A 19,325-nucleotide genomic window follows, 5' to 3' on the forward strand; every position below is an offset into this window, starting at 1 on the left:
AGGGGGAGCTTGATCACCTCCCCAGAAGTCATAGGACTTCATCAGGTAATCAGGAATCAGGACTCCGGAGGTGAGTGAATTCATATTCGATTAAGGAATTATGGATTCACTCTTCTGTTTGTTTGTGTGTGGGACTAGCCAATTTGCTACCTAGAAGGGGGCTGGACGCAGTCTTAACTCCTCCAGTAGGTTCTTACTGAGATGTCAGTCAAGAATTATGTTCTGGGGTGTGGGTGCTGGAAGTCCCCCATGCCCATCTGGGGAGCTGGGCATTATCCGCTCAGCTCCAGTCTGGGCTCGTCTACTGAGAGAGTGTGAGTATGGATGTTTGTCTGTCTTGGCATAATTATCTGCTGATTAATTGGTCTGTGTGAAAGTGAAAGCTACTTTGATTTTCTGTTTGTTCATCTCACTAAAACGTTTGATTTACTGAAGGCTGAACCTCTGATGGTCTGCAAAAGTCTCAAGCAGCACTGTTGAGTTAGTTTTCTCAGAGATGTTTGCTCACTATCATAGAGGGACACTTGATAAAAATGTCTATGTTTGTGTACTAGGGGCTTCGGTTTGCTCTGTGATTTTGCTGTGTTAGGTTGAAATTTTGGAATTCTGGGGTAGATTTAAAGGTATTTGTGGCTTTTCTTGTCTCTTTTGGCTGGTTGGGACTTTCAGGGGCAGGGCTCACAGGTCCGTAGGGCAGAGAGATTTTACCCACCCTGCCCCTGCCTGTGCTGATTAAGGATCTTTTCTTTAAGGAGACCCTCCTGGCTTTTAGTAAATCTCCCTGCACCCTTGTCTGTCTCTCGCCACCAATCATCATGGGGTTGGGACAAAGTAAACCCACTGTTCTCAATTGCATGTTGGAAAATTTTGAAAAGAGCTTTATTGAGGACTATGGTATTAAAATGAACCCCAAAACACTGAGGAAATTCTGTGAATTACAATGGCCAGCCTTTGGGGTCAGCTGGACCCCAGAAGGCTCTTTAGATGTAACACTGGTCAGGGAAGTCTGGAATGTAGTCACGACAGACCCTGGACACCCAGATCAGTTCCCTTACATAGACAGCTGCTTAGGAATTGCTCAAACTTTGCCGCTTCGGGTCCAGTTCTGTAAGGTTTTAGTAGCAGGAGAAAAGAAACAGGTCTCTCAGAAGGGATCCCATCCCTTGTTCTGACAGGATCCCCTGAGGAAGTCCCTCTAGTTTTACCATCTCCATATGTGCCACAGGCAGCACCAAGTGCTTCCCCAGCTGGTCTGAAAGGTCCAGAAACACCGCCCCCTTCCGTTTCTCCTCAACCAGGCTCCCCAGAGCCAGTTGGACGGAGTTTGCGTTCAGCCTATCAAGGGCCTAGGACACAGCATGCATGTCCGATGGCACTAAGGGAGATTCGGGGTGCCAAAATAGTTGGCAAAGATGGGACCTTACAGGAGGGAGGACCAGTCTATTATTATCAGCCCTTTATCACCAGTGACATCTTGAATTGGAAACATCACACCCCAGCTTATTCAGAAAAACCTCAGGCCATGATAGACCTCCTAGAAATGATCTTCCAGACCCAGAAGCCCACCTGGGTGGACTGCAAGCAACTCCTTTTCACGTTCTTTAACAATGAGGATTGCATGAGAGTAGTAACAGAGGCTTAGAAGTGGCTCCAGACCCAGGGCCCAGCAGGAATATTAGATACAGACAGATGGGCCAGGAAGGCCTTCCCAGATGAAGAACCTGATTTGAACCTGAACTTAGAAGAAGGAAGGACTGGGCTAGAAAGATATCCACTGGCCTTCCTCCAGGGGGTCAGTGCTGGAGCCAAGAAGCCCACCAACATGACTAAAGTCTCTGAGGTTTTCCAGAAGCCTGATGAAAGTCCAGCAGATTTGAATGAGAGACTACGTGAGGCATACCTGGTCTACACCCCCTTTAGACCAGAGGCCCCAGAAAATCAAACTATGGTAAATGCCATTTTGTAGGCCAAGCTCAGCCTGACATCAGGAGAAAATTACAGAAACTGGAAGGGTTTGCAGGAAATAATGCTACTGAACTGATAGAGATAGCTAGCAAGGTTTTCATCAATCGAGACAGTGCAGCAAGGAAGGAGGAAGAAAATAAAATACAAAGAAGGACCAATATAATGGCAGAGGCTTTTAGAGGCTCAGGCTCCCAGACAGATCAGCAAGGATACAGACCAGGGGGAAAGGAAGAGCGAGCCTGAGACAAGACCAGTCTGCCTATTGTAAGGAAACAGGACACTGGAAGAATGAATGTCCCAAACGGCAAAGTAAAAAGACTGGGCCCCCTTTTCCGCCCAGTTGCTATCAGCCCAGAGCCACCTGAAGCAGATCTCATTGGGCTAGCAATGGCTGATTCCAACTAGGACAGACCGGGCTCATGTCAGCTAGGCCCACACGAGCCCATGGTCAAAATGAAAATTGGTGGCCAGACTGTGAAATTTATGGTTGATATGGGAGCTGAGCACTCAGTAGTCACTCAGAAAGTAGCACCTCTCTCAGAAAAGGAGGTCACAATTATTGGAGCTAGTGGGGATCATACCCATAGACCATTCTGTCACCCTCGCCAATGCCAACTTGGCGGTTATCAAGTAACTCATGAATTCCTGTACTTGCCAGACTGTCCAGTGATTCTAATGGGTAGAGACCTTTTAGCACAGCTTCGCCTAGGTGAGGAGACCTCCCCAATGATCCTGTCCATAGCAGTGCCAAGCGAGAAAGAATGGAGACTTTATACACCCACCCCCCAGACAAAGGCCTCACCATTAGAACCTAAATTATAAAAGGAATTCCCGCTGGTCTGGGTAGAAGGGAATACTTCAGGCCTGGCTAAGGACCACGCCCCAGTGTTAACCGAGTTAAAGCCTGGGGCACAGCCTGTTAAAATCTGCCAATATCCAATTCCAAGGGATGCACGCCTAGGAATCCAGGTCCACTTAAGACTGGCTGCTTCAGTGGGGACTTGTTTAATGATGCAGGTCTCCATGGAACATGCCTCTTTTGCCTATCAAAAAGCCTGGGACTAACGACTACCGCCCAGTGCAGGATCTACAGGCTGTTAATGGGGCTGTTATAACCCTGCATTCAGCACTGCCAAACCCCTACACTCTTCTGGGACTCATCCCATCAGAGGCAGAATGGTTTACATGCCTAGATCTGAAAGATGCCTTTTTCTGTCTTCGATTAGCGCTTTCTAGTCAGCCTCTCTTCCCTTTTGAATGGGAAAACCCAACTACTGGAGCCAAGGAGCAGTTCACCTGGACCAGACTGCCACAAGGGTTTAAGAACTCCCCTACTCTTTTTAGTAGAGCATTAGCATCTGATCTGTCTATGTTCCCAGGACAGGACTTGGGGTGTGTTTCTACTTCAGTATGTAGATGACCTCCTACTGGCCACCTCCACAGGAGCTCAGTGCTGGAAGGGAACACGAGCCCTTCTGAGACTACTAACTGAAACAGGTTATTGGGCATCTAAGAAAAAGGCACAGACTTGTCAGAAAGAAGTACCTAAGCTTCTGGATCACCCAAGGGAAATGAAGGCTAGGGACTGAAAGGAAGCAGGCAGTATGTGCCATCCCAGTCCCTAGCACCCGGCAGCAGATTCGGGAATTCCTGGGAGCAGCAGGATTCTGTCGAATTTGGATCCCAGGGTTTTCAGACCTGGCCAAGCCTCTCTATGAAGCTTTAAGAGGAGAAGAGAAGGCACTCATCGACTGGGTCCTGAACAGGAGAAAGCCTTCTTCACCACAAATGCAAAGCTCACTGAGGCCCCAGCACTAGGGCTACCAGATGTGATGCAAGGCTTTAATCTTTTTGTTCACAAAAACAGCGGGTAGCCCTAGGAGTTCTAACCCAGGAGTTTGGACCCTGGCAAAGACCAGTAGTCTATCTCTCCAAGAGGATTGATCCAGTTGCCTCCGGTTGGGTCCCCATGCCTCAGAGCCCTTGCATCTACAGCATTATTAGTCAAGGAAGTGGATAAGCTTACCTTAGGACAAAACTTAAATGCAAAAGTACCTCATGCTGTTGTCACCCTGATGGAAGCAAGGGGGGCAGCACTGGCTGACTCATGCTCTAATGACTCAGTATCAAGGGCTATTATGTGAGAATCCGGGGGTACAATTAGAAGCAGTGAGAACACTTAATCCTGCCACCTTTCTACCCATCACTGAGGGAGCCCCTGAGCATGATTGCCTGGAAGTCCTAGAGGAGTTTTATTCCAGCCGGCCAGACCGAAGGGATAGGCCCCTGCAAAACGCGGACTTGGTATTGTTCACAGACAGCAGCAGCTTCTTAGATGAAGGAAAAAGATGAGCCAGATATGCAGTGATCAACTTTGAGACAATAGAAGCACAGGTTGAGAACCACTGCTGTAGAGCCTAAGACCATCGGAAAACACAGATATTTACATTATGATGCATAACAGTAGCAAAATTACAGTTATGAAATAACAACGAAAATAATTTTATGGTTGGGGCTCACAACAACATGAGTGTATTAAAGGGTCGCAGCATTAGAAAGGTTGAGAACCTCTGCCCTACACCATGTATCTGTGAAAATTCTGCTACGTGTGATGTCTGAGATTTTTGCCTGTATATTTTCATTTTTATGGTTTCACAATTTACATTTTGGTCTTTTGATCATTTTGAGTTTATTCGTGTGTATGGTATAAGTTGGAGGTCTAGCTTCATTTTTTGGATGTACTTGTCCATTTTTTCCAACACCATTTATTGATGCGACTTTCTTGACTCCATTGTGTGTTCTTGTCTCCTTTGCCAAATATAAACTGAGCTTAATGGCTTGGGTCCATTTCTGGGTTCTCTGCTCTGTTCCATTTATCTGTATGCCTGTTCAGTGCCAGTACAAAGCAGATTGGATTACAATGGTTTTGTAGTAGAACTTGATATGCAGTATTGTGATCCCACCAACATCTTCTTTCTCAAGGTTGCTACAGCCATTAGCAATATTTTTTGGTTCCATATGAATATTTGTAGCATTTGTTCTATATCTATGAAATATGCAGTTAGTATTTTAAGAGGGATTGCATTGAATCTACAGATTGCTTTGGGTAGTATGGACATGATGTTAATTCTACCAATCCATGAACACGGTATATTCCTCCACTGGTCTATATCTTCCTCTATCTCTTTTTTCAGCATAATATAGTTTTCTGAGCACAGGTCTTTTACCTCCTTGGTTAAGTTTATTCCTAAGTATCTTAATATATTTGTTGCAATGGTAAATAGGATTGTTTGTCTATTTTCTCTTTCTGAGCTTTTATTATCCTATCTAATAAAAGAGTAATATGCAAATTAACCATCACTCCGCTACACCCACAAGCCGTGGCCACCAGCCATGCCCACCAGCCAATCAGGAGAAATTATGCAAATTAACCCAACCAAGATGGCTGCGGCTATGGAGAGAGCAGGAGGGAGGCTTAGGTTTCACCAGGGATGGAGGAAGACAAGCTTTTTGCACACCCTGGCTGGCCCAGGCCTCCGCTTAAGGCTACAAAGTTTCAATTATAGAAGATAAATTCCAAGTAAAATGGCAGCAGCCACAGAGCTGGTGAGAGTAGGCTAGGGTTGCCCCCCGGCGACAGAGGAAGCCAAGCTTTCCACCTGCCCTGGCCGACCTAGGCCTCCACTCCTGGCTACAAAGTTTCAATTATAGAAGGATAATAAACCTAAACAGAAATGGCTGCTGCCACAGAGCGAGCAGAAGGCTTGGCTCCGCACCAGGCTACAAAGTTTCAATTGTAGAAGATAAATATATCCCAGATACCAGGGCCTCCACTTGGGTAACTGCAGGGCATGGCTGGCCTGAAAAACACCACAGGTCCTGCACCCAGGCTGCCCCACACCCCAAGTGAACCCCCACTCTGATCCGGGACAACCTTCAGAGCAAACCAGCTGGCCTCCACCCATGCACCAGGCTTCTATCCTATCTAATAAAAGAGTAATATGCAGATTGACCATCACTACAACACACAAGATCAAGAAAGCTGCCCCCATGTGGTCAAAGATCCTGCCTCCATGTGGACACAAGATGGCTGCCACAAGATGGCCAGCAGGGAAGGGCAGTTGGGAGGGACCAGGTCTGCAAGGGAGGGCAGTTGGGGGCAATCAAGCCTGCAGGGGAGGGCAGTTAGGGGTGACCAGGCCGGCGGAGGAGAGAAGTTGGGGGCAAACAGGCTGACAGGGGAGCAGTTAGACATCAATCAGGCTGGCAGGGGAGTGGTTAGGGGATGATCAGGTTGGCAGAAAGAAGTGGTTAGGGGAAATCAGGAAGGCAGGTAGGTGAGCAGTTGGGAGCCAGCAGTCCTGGGTTGTGAGAGGGATGTCCGACTGCCCATGCCCATTAGGGTAGTCAGACATCCCTAGAGAGGTCCCAGATTGGAGAGGGTGCAGGCTGGGCTGAGGGACACCGCCCCTCCCCATGCACAAATTTTGTGCACCAGATCTCCAGTTGATATATAAAAATGCCATGAATTTCTGGTTGATAATTTTTTATCCTGCTACATTGCTAAATTCATTGATTAAATCTAGTAGTATTTTGGTGGAGTCTTCAGGGTTTTCTATGTACAATATCATGTCATTTGTGAATAATGACAGTTTTACTTCCACCTTTTGAATTTGGATGCCTTTTATGCTTTCTTCTTGTTTGATTGTTGTGGCTAAGGCTTCCAGTACTATCTACAATAATAAAAGCATAATATGCTAACTAGACTGGAAAGCCAAATGGCCTTCCAGATGTCCTTCTGGATGACCTTCCAGATGAAGCCAGGGCTGTGAGAGCTGAGCCCCTTGCACAAATTTCGTGCATTCGGCCTCTAGTGTTGAACAAGAATGGTGAAAGCTGACATCACTATTTTATTCTTTTTCTTAGGGGAAATGCTTTTAGTTTTTGCCCAATGAGTATTATGTTGGCTGTAAGTTTGTCATATATGGCCTTTATCATATTGAGGTATGATCCCTGTATTCCCACTTTGTTGAGAGTTTTTATCAAAATGGGTGTAGGATTTTGTCAAAAGCTTTTTCTCACCGAAACCGGTTTGGCTCAGTGGATAGAACGTCGGCCTGCGGACTCAAAGGTCCCGAGTTCGATTCCGGTCAAGGGCATGTACCTTGGTTGCGGGCACATCCCCAGTAGGGGGTGTGCAAGAGGCAGCTGATCGATGTATCTCTCTCTCATCGATGTTTCTAACTCTCTATCCCTCTCTCTTCCTCTCTGTAAAAAAATCAATTAAAAAAAAGCTTTTTCTGCATCTATTGATGTGATAATGTGATTTTTGTCTTTTAATTTGTTTATATGATGTATTGCATTTATTGATTTGCAAATATTGTTCCAGCCTTGCATCTCTGGAATAATCTCACTTGGTCATGGGGTATGATCTTTTAAATATATTGCTGGATCCAATTTGCTAATATTTTGTTGAGGATTTTAGCATCCATGTTCATCAGGGATATTAGCCTATAATTCTATTTCTTTGCAGTGTCTTTATCTGGTTTGGTAATGGGAGTAATACTGGCATCATACAAAGCAGTTAGAAGTGTTTCTTCCTCTTTGATATTTTGGAATTATTTAAGGAGGATAGGTATTAGTTCTTCTTTGAATGTTTGGTAAAACTCCCATGTGAATCCATCTGGAGGAGAGCTTTTGTTAGTTAGGAGTTTAAAAATACTTCTTCAATTTCATCAGTTATTTTTGGCCTATTCAGATTTTCTGATTCTTTCTGATTCAGTTTTGGAAGATTGTATTTTTCTAGAATTTTTTCCATTTCATCCAGGTTGTTCAACTTATTGCATATAGTGTTGCAGAAAAACAAAGAAAAACCAAGCAATTCTTTTAGAGAAAAGGAGGGACCCTGTTTATTAATGCTAGTGGTCTCAGGGAATAACTTCCAAATCTGAGTAAAGAAACATGCAGGGCCTGGACCCGGGTGAGGCTGTGTCCCTGGGCCCGGGTGAGGCCACGCGCCCCTGGGTCCAGGTGAGGCCTTGCACCCCTGGACCCGGGTGAGGCTGGGTCCCTGGGCCCGGGTGAGGCCACGTGCCCCTGGGTCCGGGCAAGACCACGTGCCACTGGACCCGGATGAGGCTGGGTCCCTGGGCCCGGGTGAGGCCACATGCCCCTGGGTCTGGGTGAGGCCTTGCGGCCCTGGGTACGGGTGAAGCTGGATCCTGGGTCCGGGTGAGGCCGTGTGCCCCTGGATCCATCCGGGTGAGGCTGGGTCCTGGGCCCGGGTGAGGCCACGCGCCCCTTGGGTATGGGTGAGGCCATGTGCCCCTTAGTCCAGGTGAAGCCATGCCCCTGGGTCTGGCCAAGACCAAACCAAAGGGAGTCGGACCTCCATTACCACCATTTGTCCACCATCCAGAGCTGAGGGGTCAGTGCTGACATGTACACATAAGGAACTGGTGGACATTGAAATTGGGTCTCTAAAGAACTGTTGGTCCAGAAAGAAACTCACTACAGACTGATTCATTTGCCTGTCAGCATAACTATTATTGCTCGTCTCACATTCAGTTCTTATAAGTATATATCTAGTGACATATGATCTCGCTCATCTAGGGGAAATGATGAACAACATAGACTGAGGAACAAGAACAGAACCAGAAACAAGGAGGCATCGATCGGACTATCGGGCCTCAGAGGGAGGATAGGGGAGGGTGGAGGGAGGGGAGAGAGATCAACCAAAGGACTTGTGTGCATGCATATGAGCCTATCCAACGGTTAAGTTCAACAGGGGGTTGGGGCATCCGTGGGGAGGGGTGTGGGATAGGAATGGGTGGATGAGGACAAATATGTGACACCTTAATCAATAAAGAAATTAAAAAAAAAAAGAAAAAGAAACATGCAGGGGCCTTCTCTTTTTATAACCTTCTGGTGTCTTTGTCCTGCAGATATGGATATGCTTCCAGTCCCTTTCATGGGTTTTGCTAATAGGCCCCCAGGTGTTGGGAGTCTCTAGGTCATATCTGATGTTCTGGCCTGACGCCAGCAATAATAACCCTCCATCCAGGGTAGTGCACTATTCACAGTTTTATGACCTCTGTATTTAGATAACAAGTCCCTCAAGACCAGTTTCTGGGACAGAGATAGTGACTTAATTATAGGTTATCAAGAATGTACACTGAGCTTGCTGGCCTGGATTCAGATTGCTAGACCCCCCAAATATCAGGGTTACATAGCCTTTTAGCCTTCTCAATAGTTGTTCACATCTGTATTTCTGTGGTGTAGGTTGTTACTTCACCTCTTTCATTAATCACTTGTCTTATTTGGGTCCTCTCTCTTTGTTTCTTGACAAGTCTGTCAAAAGATTCCTCAATCTTGATTATGTTTTCAAGAGACAGCTCTTGGTTTCATTGATGTTTTGTACTTTTTTTTTTTTTTTTTAGTTATGTGACATTTATTTCTACTCTGATCTTTATTAATTCCATCCTTCTACTTACTCTGGGATTTTCTTGATTTTTATTTCTAATTATTTTAGTTGCAGTGTTAATATTTTGTCAGAAATTTTTTTTTGTTGTTTTTTGGGGTAGGACTGGAATGCTATAAACTTCCCACTCAAGACTGCTTTTCGATGTCCCATAGATTTTGGGTTGTTGTTTGTTCATTTTCGTTATAGTTTCCAGGAAGTTTTTTCTTTCTCTTTTGATTTACTTATTTGGTAACCCATTCATTGCTTAGACTCCATGGGTTTGGATGTTTTTGAATGTTTTGATTGTAATTGATTTTAGTTTCATGCCATTGTGATTCAAGAAGATATTTGATATGATTTCAATCCTCTTAAACTTGTGGAGACTTATTTTGTGTCCTAACATGTGGTCTGTTTTTGAGAATGATCCATGTGCACTTGAGAAGAGTGTATGTCTGTAACTCTGGGATGAAATGTTTTGTAAATGTCAATTAAATTAATCTGATTTAGTGTTTCCTTTAGGCTTACTTTTACCTTGTTGATTATCTGAAAGATCTATCCAGTAATGTCAGTGGGGTGTTAAAATCCCCTACTGTGACTGTATTGCTGTCAATCTCTCTTAACATCCTCTAGAAGATTTTAAAAATATATTTAGATGCTCCTTCTTTGGGTGCATACATATTTACCAGGGTTATATCCTCTTGTGGTATTGATCCTGTTAGTGTTATGTCCTGGCCTTCTTTGTCTCTTGTTGTATCCTTTTCTTTGAAATCTATTTGGTCAGATATAAATACTGCCACCCTTGCCTTTTCTGTTTCCATTTGCATAGAAAATATTTTCCTGTCCCTCCACTTTCTGTCTATGTGAATCATTTGTTCTGAGGTGGGTATGTTGTAGACAGCCATATATATGGCTCATGTTTTCTTATCCATACAGATAATCTGTGTCTTCTGTTGGAGTATGTATTCTATTTACATATAAGATCATTATTAATAGATACTTATTTCCTCCCTTTTTTTATGCCTATGTTCTTTTCCCTCAAATTCTTGTTCTTCTTAAATCATTCCCTTTAACATTTTCCCCATTGACAGTTGGTTTTAAGTAGCAAAGAGAAAAGGTATTTAAAATGTAATAGCATGTTTCATGATTCTCAGCATTGAATAAGAAGAGGATAATCTCTTTCACAGATGTATGCTGGACAGAATATCAGAAAGATTCTTGATTGATTTGTTGTCTTAACAAATATTTATTTGAGAACCACTCTCTGTCCAGTACTGTGCTTGTCCCAGGTAATAAGAGAAATGCAAGTCACAGATGATTCTATCATCAGCACAAAGCTCAGAACCTAAAGGGACATAGTAAAAAACAGACAAACAGCTTCCTACTGTAATATGAGTTTTGTTGGAACCCCTGGGAATGTGATCAGAGCAAATAGCAAGTGGACCTCAGCACAGCTGTATTTTATTTATTTATTTATTTATTTATTTATTTATTTATTTATTGGTAATGGTGCTGGGGGGAGAGGCATTAGAGGAAATAAAAAATAAAATTTAGTTTTAAAAAAGCACTTAATTATAGAGGAGAAAGGGGATTGAAGATTAAATGATTGGTTAGTGAAAGATGAAACAGAGGGCCGGAGAGCAGGACACAGGTTTTATTGAGGAGAAGACCCCTGCCGGGCTACCTTCCAAAGGAGGAAGACCACACAGGCTGGGGTGAACATGCCTTTTGAGGGGAGGAAAAGGAAGGGATGGGGCTTAGGCACTCAGCACATGCTGTTTGGTGGTTTCGTGTAAGGCACATGATTAGGGACATAGGGACTTAGGAATCGGGGGCTTAGGGTATTTGGCAGGTGCTGATTGGTGGTTCAATGTACAGTCCATATAAGGTGCCTTGTTAGGTGCTCAGGAATGTCTATCTGCAGGTACAGGTTACGTCATACTCTGTCCATCAACTGGGGGAAGGGAAGATCTATCATTCCAGGCTTTTTGTTAATATTTTTAAAAAATTGAGAGTCTGGGCAAGGTCAGGGGGTGAAAGTCCATCTTACATAACTGCTTCCAGCTGAGAGGGGGCGTCATTAGGGGAATCTACCTTGGGTCTCAAGGATTCTGGTGTTAGGTTCTGAATTCAGTGCCAGATAGATCTCTCCCACCTTCTGGTTGGCGAACACCTGCATTCTGTTCTACAAGAAACTAGTGAAACAATGCATGAGACAGGGGCCAAAGAGCAAAATTAAGAGTATAGATACCAGTGGGCTTAATAGTGGGAGGAGCCATGGAGTAAGTGATCCAAAAACAGGTAGTGCTTTCCATGCTGGACGAAGGGTGCAGAAGCATGATTTCCCCAAGAGACTGGTTGGTGAAGTCTTGAGAGTGATCCTGTTGAGTCACTTAGGAGTTAAAAGCTGGTCCTGAGACTGCCACAGCATTACTTATCTGGTTTTGCTGCTTTTCTGGTCCTGGAGCTAAAATACAACTGAGGCCTAGATGCTATTTTTAGGGGGAAAAGAGTAGGGGTCTCAGTTGCCTCACTAGTGATATGAAAGGGGAAATCAGAAAGTGAGAAGGGAATGGCTACCCATATGATTCCCTCTGCCCCTGAGACCTCGCACAAGGGGAAATGGCTGGCCACCTGAGAATTAGGTTGCTGACCATCATGGGAGCAGAGATTAGGCAGAGAGCACAGGGGAAGGCGGGCAGTTAGAATTCTCAGAGGTAGAAACGCCCCATCATAGAAGGGTGGGACCAGGAGGGGCTGCGCAGGGAGGGGCTTGCAAGCACCGCTGCCATGCCACCGCTGCAGCCACCACCGCTGCCACCACTGATCAGTGGGCGGGACCAGTGTGTGTGAAGGAAAAAAAGAATGGCTAAAACTACTCCTGGAGTCCACCAAGGACTCCTGCACTCCGGCGTTGACCTGGGGGGAAAAAAAAGTGCTTAGTCAGGGAGATACAGGTTCAGGGTTGTAAGGAGGTGGCGGGAGTGAGACACGTGGAGAGAGATGATTCGCTGGGTCAAAGAGTCAGAAGACAGAGAAAGGGGTTTGAGAGGACAAAGAGGACTTCATGAGGAGGATCTGATGGGTGGAACATGAGGAGTACAGCGAGAGGGGAGAGCAGGAGAGTGGGAGGGAGGGGGAAGCCTAATCGTAGGGATCTCTAACAATTTCCAATCCGGTGGCAAAAAATTATCTAGATCTCAGAGGATATGGAATCAAAAGTGCTGTTTTAAATGAGCTTTTTTGGTTTGATGTAGCCAGAAAGACCAAGAGTCAAGAGATTGGTGAGAAGACACCCTAAAGGTGTGTTTCAAGGGGGTTTGGATTGAGAGGTTCCCATGCCTAGAGGGAAAGGGCCACCGAGAAGTTGGGGAAGGAATAAGAAGCGTCCATTTTTTCCCTCAGCCAACCTATAGAAAGAAAGAGACAAGAGAAGGTTCCAAGGTCGTCACCCTGAGACCTTTCCCATGGAGTAGAGCAGAGTTTTCCCGGCTAGGTACCTGGTTTTCATAGAACGTAGAACATAGAATGTAGAATGTGTAGCCGAATAGATGGGAAAACTCTGAGGCCCTTCCAGGTCAAGGGAATCGGGGGGAGGGTGGGGAGGGTCTGGAGAGTCCCTGAAGCCTACCAGTTAGAAGGAAGTGACGAGATTCCCATGTGTCCTGGTATGGCTGGGTTTGAGAAGTGTTCTGAATGGGCCAATCAACTCAAAACCATGCCACTGAGCAGAGCCAGAGCAGGAGTCAGAAGCTCAGGGTTAGGTCCAAGGATCGTCCATGTTCACCCAGGGTCAGCACCAATATGAAAGATGAAACAGGGCCGGAGAGCAGGACACAGGCTTTATTGAGAAGACTCCTGCTGGTCTGCCTTCCAAAGGAGAAATAGCACACGTGCCAGGGTGAACACACCTTTTGAGGGGAGGAAAAGGAAGGGATGGGGTTTAGAGCACTCAGCACACATTGATTGGCAGTTTCTTATAAGGCACATGATTAGGGACCTAGGGACTTAGGAATCGGAGGCTTAGGGTATTTGGCAGGTGCTGATTGGTGGTTCAATGTACAGTCCATAAAAGGTGCCTTGTTAGGTGCTCAGGAATGTCTATGCTGCAGGTACCGGTTACGTCATACTCTGTCCATCAGTTGGGGGAAAGGAGGATCTATCAGTTAGGAATCGGTAAGCATGACAAACAAATAAAAGTGGCTTGGCTTCGCATGAAGGTGGGGAGAATGGATAATTTTGCATGGTTTGGAGGTAGAATCCATAGGAGTTGATGGTAGACTGATGAGCAAGTGAGGAAAGAGGATATGTAGCTGACACCAAGATTCTGCAGCAGCCACTGGCTGAATGGTGATGGCATCTACCAAAAGGGGGCAGAATGATTTACATGGTCTGGACTTCAGGGTTCGGAGATGGTCAAGGGCTCCATTTTTGTCAAGTTCTGTTTGAGATGCCCATGAAATTGCCCAATGGGGAAGTTGAATGGGATATAAAAGTTCAAAATTCTGAGGAGGGTCTAAGGCTATGATGAGGACATACAGATGGCATTCAAAGCAATAATTTACTGAATGGATGGGGAAGGGCAGTCAGAACAACAGCTGAGGAAGCACATAAAATATGTTTGTGTAGAGAAGAAACAACAAGTAAAAATGAAACTGACAATGGGGAGGTGAGAATTGTTGGGAAATAGGGAAGATGAAATCAAGTAACAAGTTTATGGAAAATAAAAAATAAAAAATAAAAAATCTGTTGGCTGCATGAGGTTTTGGTTTTCAGTTACTATCCATTTCCCTAAAATGAGTTCTGTTTCTTATCTACAGAAATTTAAACTATGATGGAAGCTCAATTAAACATTACTCCTTCCAACTTCAGTGAACCCAGGACCGGCCATGGTGAGAGGGTGCTTGGGTCCTCAAGCCAGGTGGGAAGGAGGTAACCTGGCAGTGGATTCTCCTGTGCTCTATGCCAATTCATCTGAGCAAGAACAAAATATTTCCAACCCCATTGCTTATTTTCTCTTTTTTTTCTGATTAAATTGACTCATCTTTTCTCATGAACCTCTGTACTGTCTCTTCATGACACAGCATAACCTCTAAGAGAAATAGAGGTCAAAGGCTAATGAGGTTTCTTATTTCCTACTTTCAACAATGTGTACAAACCAGAAGGGCCAGTTGTAGTCTCTATGTTTGTTTCTCTGTCACTCTCTTCAGCCTGAGAGAAGACTGGGAAGGAGGAATATGAGAGGAATTGATTCATTCAGGTCCTAATTTCCCTGTACCTGGAGGCATGTTTTTGATGTAGAAGCCATTTGGAAGTAGAAACCAAAAAATTCAACTGACTGGCTCACTCAGTTTCTCACCCAACCCTCCTTTTACTTCCCTATCTATAGAAATCAACTATATCAGTTGAACTTTTGTTGGTTTGGTACCACACCACAGCATAACTTAGTACCCTAAAACCTCCATTTCTTTGGCAATCAATATGGTAGGCAGATGGGAAGTTTTTGGGTCTGGGCCAACTGGGCTCGCCTCAGCCAGACTTGCTTATGCACCAGTGCTAAGCTGGTAATTCAGTACACAACTGGATAATCTTTTTATCTGATTAAATTAATTGGGTGATATTGATTAATAACCTTATATAAGTTTCAGGTGTATAATTATATAATATATCATCTGTATATTGCATTGTCTCCTTCCATCACCATATATTTCACCCCCTTTACCTGCTTCAATCTCTTCCCACCCCTCACTCCCTCTGGTAACTGTTATATTGCTGCCTGCGACTATGAGTTTGTTGAGTTGTATTGTTTGTTCCCTTGTTGCTTTCTATTTTATATCCCATATATAAGTGAAATCATATAGTTCTGTCCTTTGTTCATCTAACTTATGTCGCTTAGCATACCGGTAATCCTCTCAAGATCCAGCAACTGGATACTTTTGAATGGATAGTCCCATGGCCATGTTTGGTGGTTAGAAGGCTCTTAGGAAGGCTAGTGTGATAGGGATGACCGGGTCTTGCGTCCTTCATCATCAATCAGTTGCAGGGTTCTTAAGACCAAGAGACATCAAGACCCAGGGTACTAGCACTTTTGGAGTGTAATTACATCATGCATCTACTGTCCCATTATCCAAAGCAAGTCACAGATGCAAGGGGTAGAGAAACAGACTAAGAACCCTGAGGAGGAGCTGCAGTTCCACATGTTAAAGAGTAAAGAGGCATGTGTACATACATGGGATTAATTCATGGCCATTTCTGTGCTCTATCACACATACTGCCATATGCTATCAGCATTGGCAAATGGTTGCAATGTTCGAGCTAGCCTTTGGTGACTTTTCTTTTCACCTCCCATGATTTTCCTACTTCTCTCTTGATGACCAACTAATGCCCTCAGGATATCCTTAGATTGGAGTCTTCCACTGTGGTGCTAACTAAATAATAATCTGAAATCCCACAAACATTTTCTCTACATCATAGCCATCTTGTAGCCACTGCTCTCAGCTTCTGGAAATTACTCTTCTCATCTCAGAATTCTTGTTATCAGATGTGGGATACTCTGCCTTAAGGATAGTTTTTCTAATCCTTGGATTAGCAACAGCTTCACCATAAAGTGTGTGGGAGATAGGGAATAACTACTGATTTTTTTGGAAGCCAGAGTGGGGGGTTCTGCAAAATCTCTCCTCTGTTTGATTGAAATTTTTGAAAAATCAATCCAATGTACAGAATAGAAAAAGAGGGCACAACAGAACTAAAGAGACCACTTAGGGGACTGCTGAGTCATGGATAGTGATAGTAGCTTAGGCTAGTGTGATGGTCTTTAAAATGGAGAGAAGGGATCAGATTTGTGAACTTGCTGATGGGTCAGATCTGGAAGGTAAGGGAAAGAGAGGAATCCAGGGAGATTCTCAGCTTTGTCTGAGGAACTGGGTGAATGGTGATGATATCTCTGAAAAATAAAATGGAGTTTATAATCATGTCAGCAATATTGTCAGTGTGGTAGTGTATGCATCAACTCAAAGTAGAGACAGTTCATTGTGATACAGGTTTCCTCCCATAAGAGGAAACCTGTATCACAATGAACTGTCTCTACTTATTAAAGGGCTGTGCTGACAGGGTCTTCCTTCAAGGAGAAACAGGCTCTCAGATGTGCTTGTCAGTTGACTTCTATGGTTTTGGTCTGTGCTCAACAAATCCTGAAGACTTCAACTTTATAGACACATGAAAGAGATAAGCAGAGAATTAGTGACTAGAAAGAGGAAAAAAAGAGCTATATAGATGATTTGGTGTTTAACTTGAGACACAGTGATCTTTAAAATATCATTCAGGTGATAGGCTTTGTTGTTCTGTTATTAACTTCCAGGTGTCCTAGGAAGTAGACATGTCTAACCAAGTGAAACTAAAAAAGTGTAACTCCACTAATGCTACTCTGTATCTCCCAGTAGACAAAAATCACCAGAAGATTTCTTATGTTCATAAAACGGCAAAGAGTGAATTATGTTAGCAAAGAACATTAGTCACCAAAGTTAACATTACAGACACACAGACAAAAAGTCTCTTAAAATTCAAACCCTGAGTTTCTGGCTGTTAATGTCTTAAAGTTGCTGCAATCCCTGCTACATGTTCAGCATGCCCACAAACAGCTGGGCCCCCTGCAAAGTGGGATGTGCCCCATCTTTAAACAGATTGATCCAAACAATAAAGACATAAAACATTAACAGAAATACTCTTATATACAATATTTACAAGTGTGTATGACCCACAGACACCACAGAATGTTCTGCATTAAAATAAAGTACTAAAGAACCTTCCACTGTGGTGACTAGATGGATGATGTCTTTATGTTAATACTACAAAAAAAATGCATTGTGATACAACACTTAGATCAAATGTATTTCTACCCAAAACTACAAGGTTGTATTTCATGGAGAAATGACTGATACTGCTTCCATTTTAAAGTAAAAGTTAGTTATCCTTAGATAAAATTTAAAATTCCATTTCTCAGGTACACTCACTATATTTCAAGTGCTCAATAGCCACATGTGGCTAGTGGCTACCATATTGGATACTGCAACTTCCAGAAAATACTCAAATATTTGGAAATTAAGCACATACTTCTAAATAATCCATGAGTGAAAAAAAATCACAAAAGAATATAGAAAATATTTAAACTGAATGACAGTGAAAACAGAATATGCAAAAAATTGTGAGCAATAGATAAACATGCATAGAGGGAAATTTTAAAGCCTTATCTTAGTAAAGAAGAATTTTTTAATACTTTATAGGATCTTGTAGGTAATATTCTGGTAAAGATTCTGGATATTATTATCTTCTCCTAAAGAATGTTGAGTTTGTTTTCATTTAAGCAGACACTCAAATTATGGGCACATCCCTTGGACCTTTGAAAGGGTGGATTTGGATGTCATTAGCCAATTTACCTTTTCCTCTAGGCAAATCCCTTAACCCTGATGTGCTCTTTACTCCTAAAATATGACCCTTTGTGATTTCAGCGGAACTACTCCAATTCTTTGTTTGCTGCTGACATCTCCAACCTGCTCTTCCTGCCTTCCAGGACAATTTTCCCTGAACCCTTTGGAGGTTAAAGTCCCTGAATCAACCAAAGGTTGGAGGAGCAATTTATGGGAAGAATTTCTAAAGCCCCACCCCCCGCTCTGTAGCTCTGTTCTTCTGGGAGGTTTCCCATCAGTTTCTACCTGCTCTGGCTGCCTCCACCCTCCAACCGCCTTCTCTCTAGTCACTGTGAATTTCTGCCTGAGTGTTATTCCTGTGTCAGCAGGACAGGAAGACCACATGAATATGGCAATAGTGTGTTCTCTTTATCTTGGCCACAGGATATTGACAAAGTCTTGAGTCCCCTAGAGCAGTGGTCGGAAAACTCATTAGTCAACAGAGCCAAATATCAATAGTACAATGACTGAAATTTCTTTTGAGGGCCAAATTTTTTAAACTTAAACTATATAGGTAGGTTCATTGTTATTAACTTAATTAGGGTACTCCTAAGCTGGCCTTTGCTAAAAACTCAAGGGGCCAAAAGAGCCGCATGTGGCTCTCAAGCCACAGTATGCCGACCACTGCCCTAGAGGGTCTGTCTGTATTTCATCACTTCCCAGTGCCTCCAAACAGTGCTTTAAAATTATTATTTTGTTATTATGTATTTTCTCCATAGTTCATCAATGTTGTTCCAGGAGAAGTGGGAGGGAGAAACCTTCCTGGAGACCTTTAGCAGGTGATGTGGTCCACCAAGGAGGAAACAAGTTTGGCTCTTCAAACTACACAGATCTCTGTTTCTCATGCTTTACTCCAGTGTTGAGATATTTTTTGAAAATAACGAATTCTAAAGTTCACTATTTTTCACAGCCTGAGTCAAGCCAATCCTCTCTCCCCAGCCCGCCCCGCCCATTTCATGTCTTTCTTAGTGATACACAGACTGTGGGGTGTCCAGACAAGCCCACACCTGCCTTCCCCACTCTCAGAGCCGCCGAGTGACAGCAGTGGAGCAGCATCTGTCCCGCCTACTGAAATGTTGTGGGCAGCATCTTCCCTGATTTGTAGCAATAAAGGGGAGAAAACACCATGTTTGATATGATTTGAGTGACTTACCATTTAGAATCACTGAATGGGTGTCACTTGGTGAAAAAATGCTTGTATTTTCTATTATGAAATGAATTCAGCTAATAGTTAAAACAACAACACTTACTGAAGAAATTTATCTTGCTATCCTAATGGAAATGCACATGGTTTTAACTTTTACTCCATAGCTCCGAAGTTGTGAGTCTGCTCACATAGAAACAAGATGACCTTGGTTCATGTGTCCTTGAAGTACTTACTATGTACCCAAACGTAATACAGAGATGTGACACAATTCCAACTGGAATGCCATTGAGGT

At 43.6% G+C, this 19,325-nt stretch overlaps 1 long non-coding RNA gene across 1 annotated transcript; it reads left to right on the forward strand.

The window, feature by feature from the left end:
• The first annotated feature begins 13,016 nt into the window (after positions 1-13,016).
• Positions 13,017-14,454, forward strand: LOC129151474 (uncharacterized). Its single transcript, XR_008558163.1, has 3 exons — positions 13,017-13,092; positions 13,537-13,600; positions 14,245-14,454. It is a non-coding gene; the product is annotated as an uncharacterized LOC129151474 (long non-coding RNA).
• Positions 14,455-19,325: the final 4,871 nt, after the last annotated feature.

The sequence above is a fragment of the Eptesicus fuscus genome, chromosome 14 (genome assembly GCF_027574615.1).
Source record: "Eptesicus fuscus isolate TK198812 chromosome 14, DD_ASM_mEF_20220401, whole genome shotgun sequence".
Taxonomy (NCBI): Eukaryota; Metazoa; Chordata; class Mammalia; order Chiroptera; family Vespertilionidae; genus Eptesicus; species Eptesicus fuscus.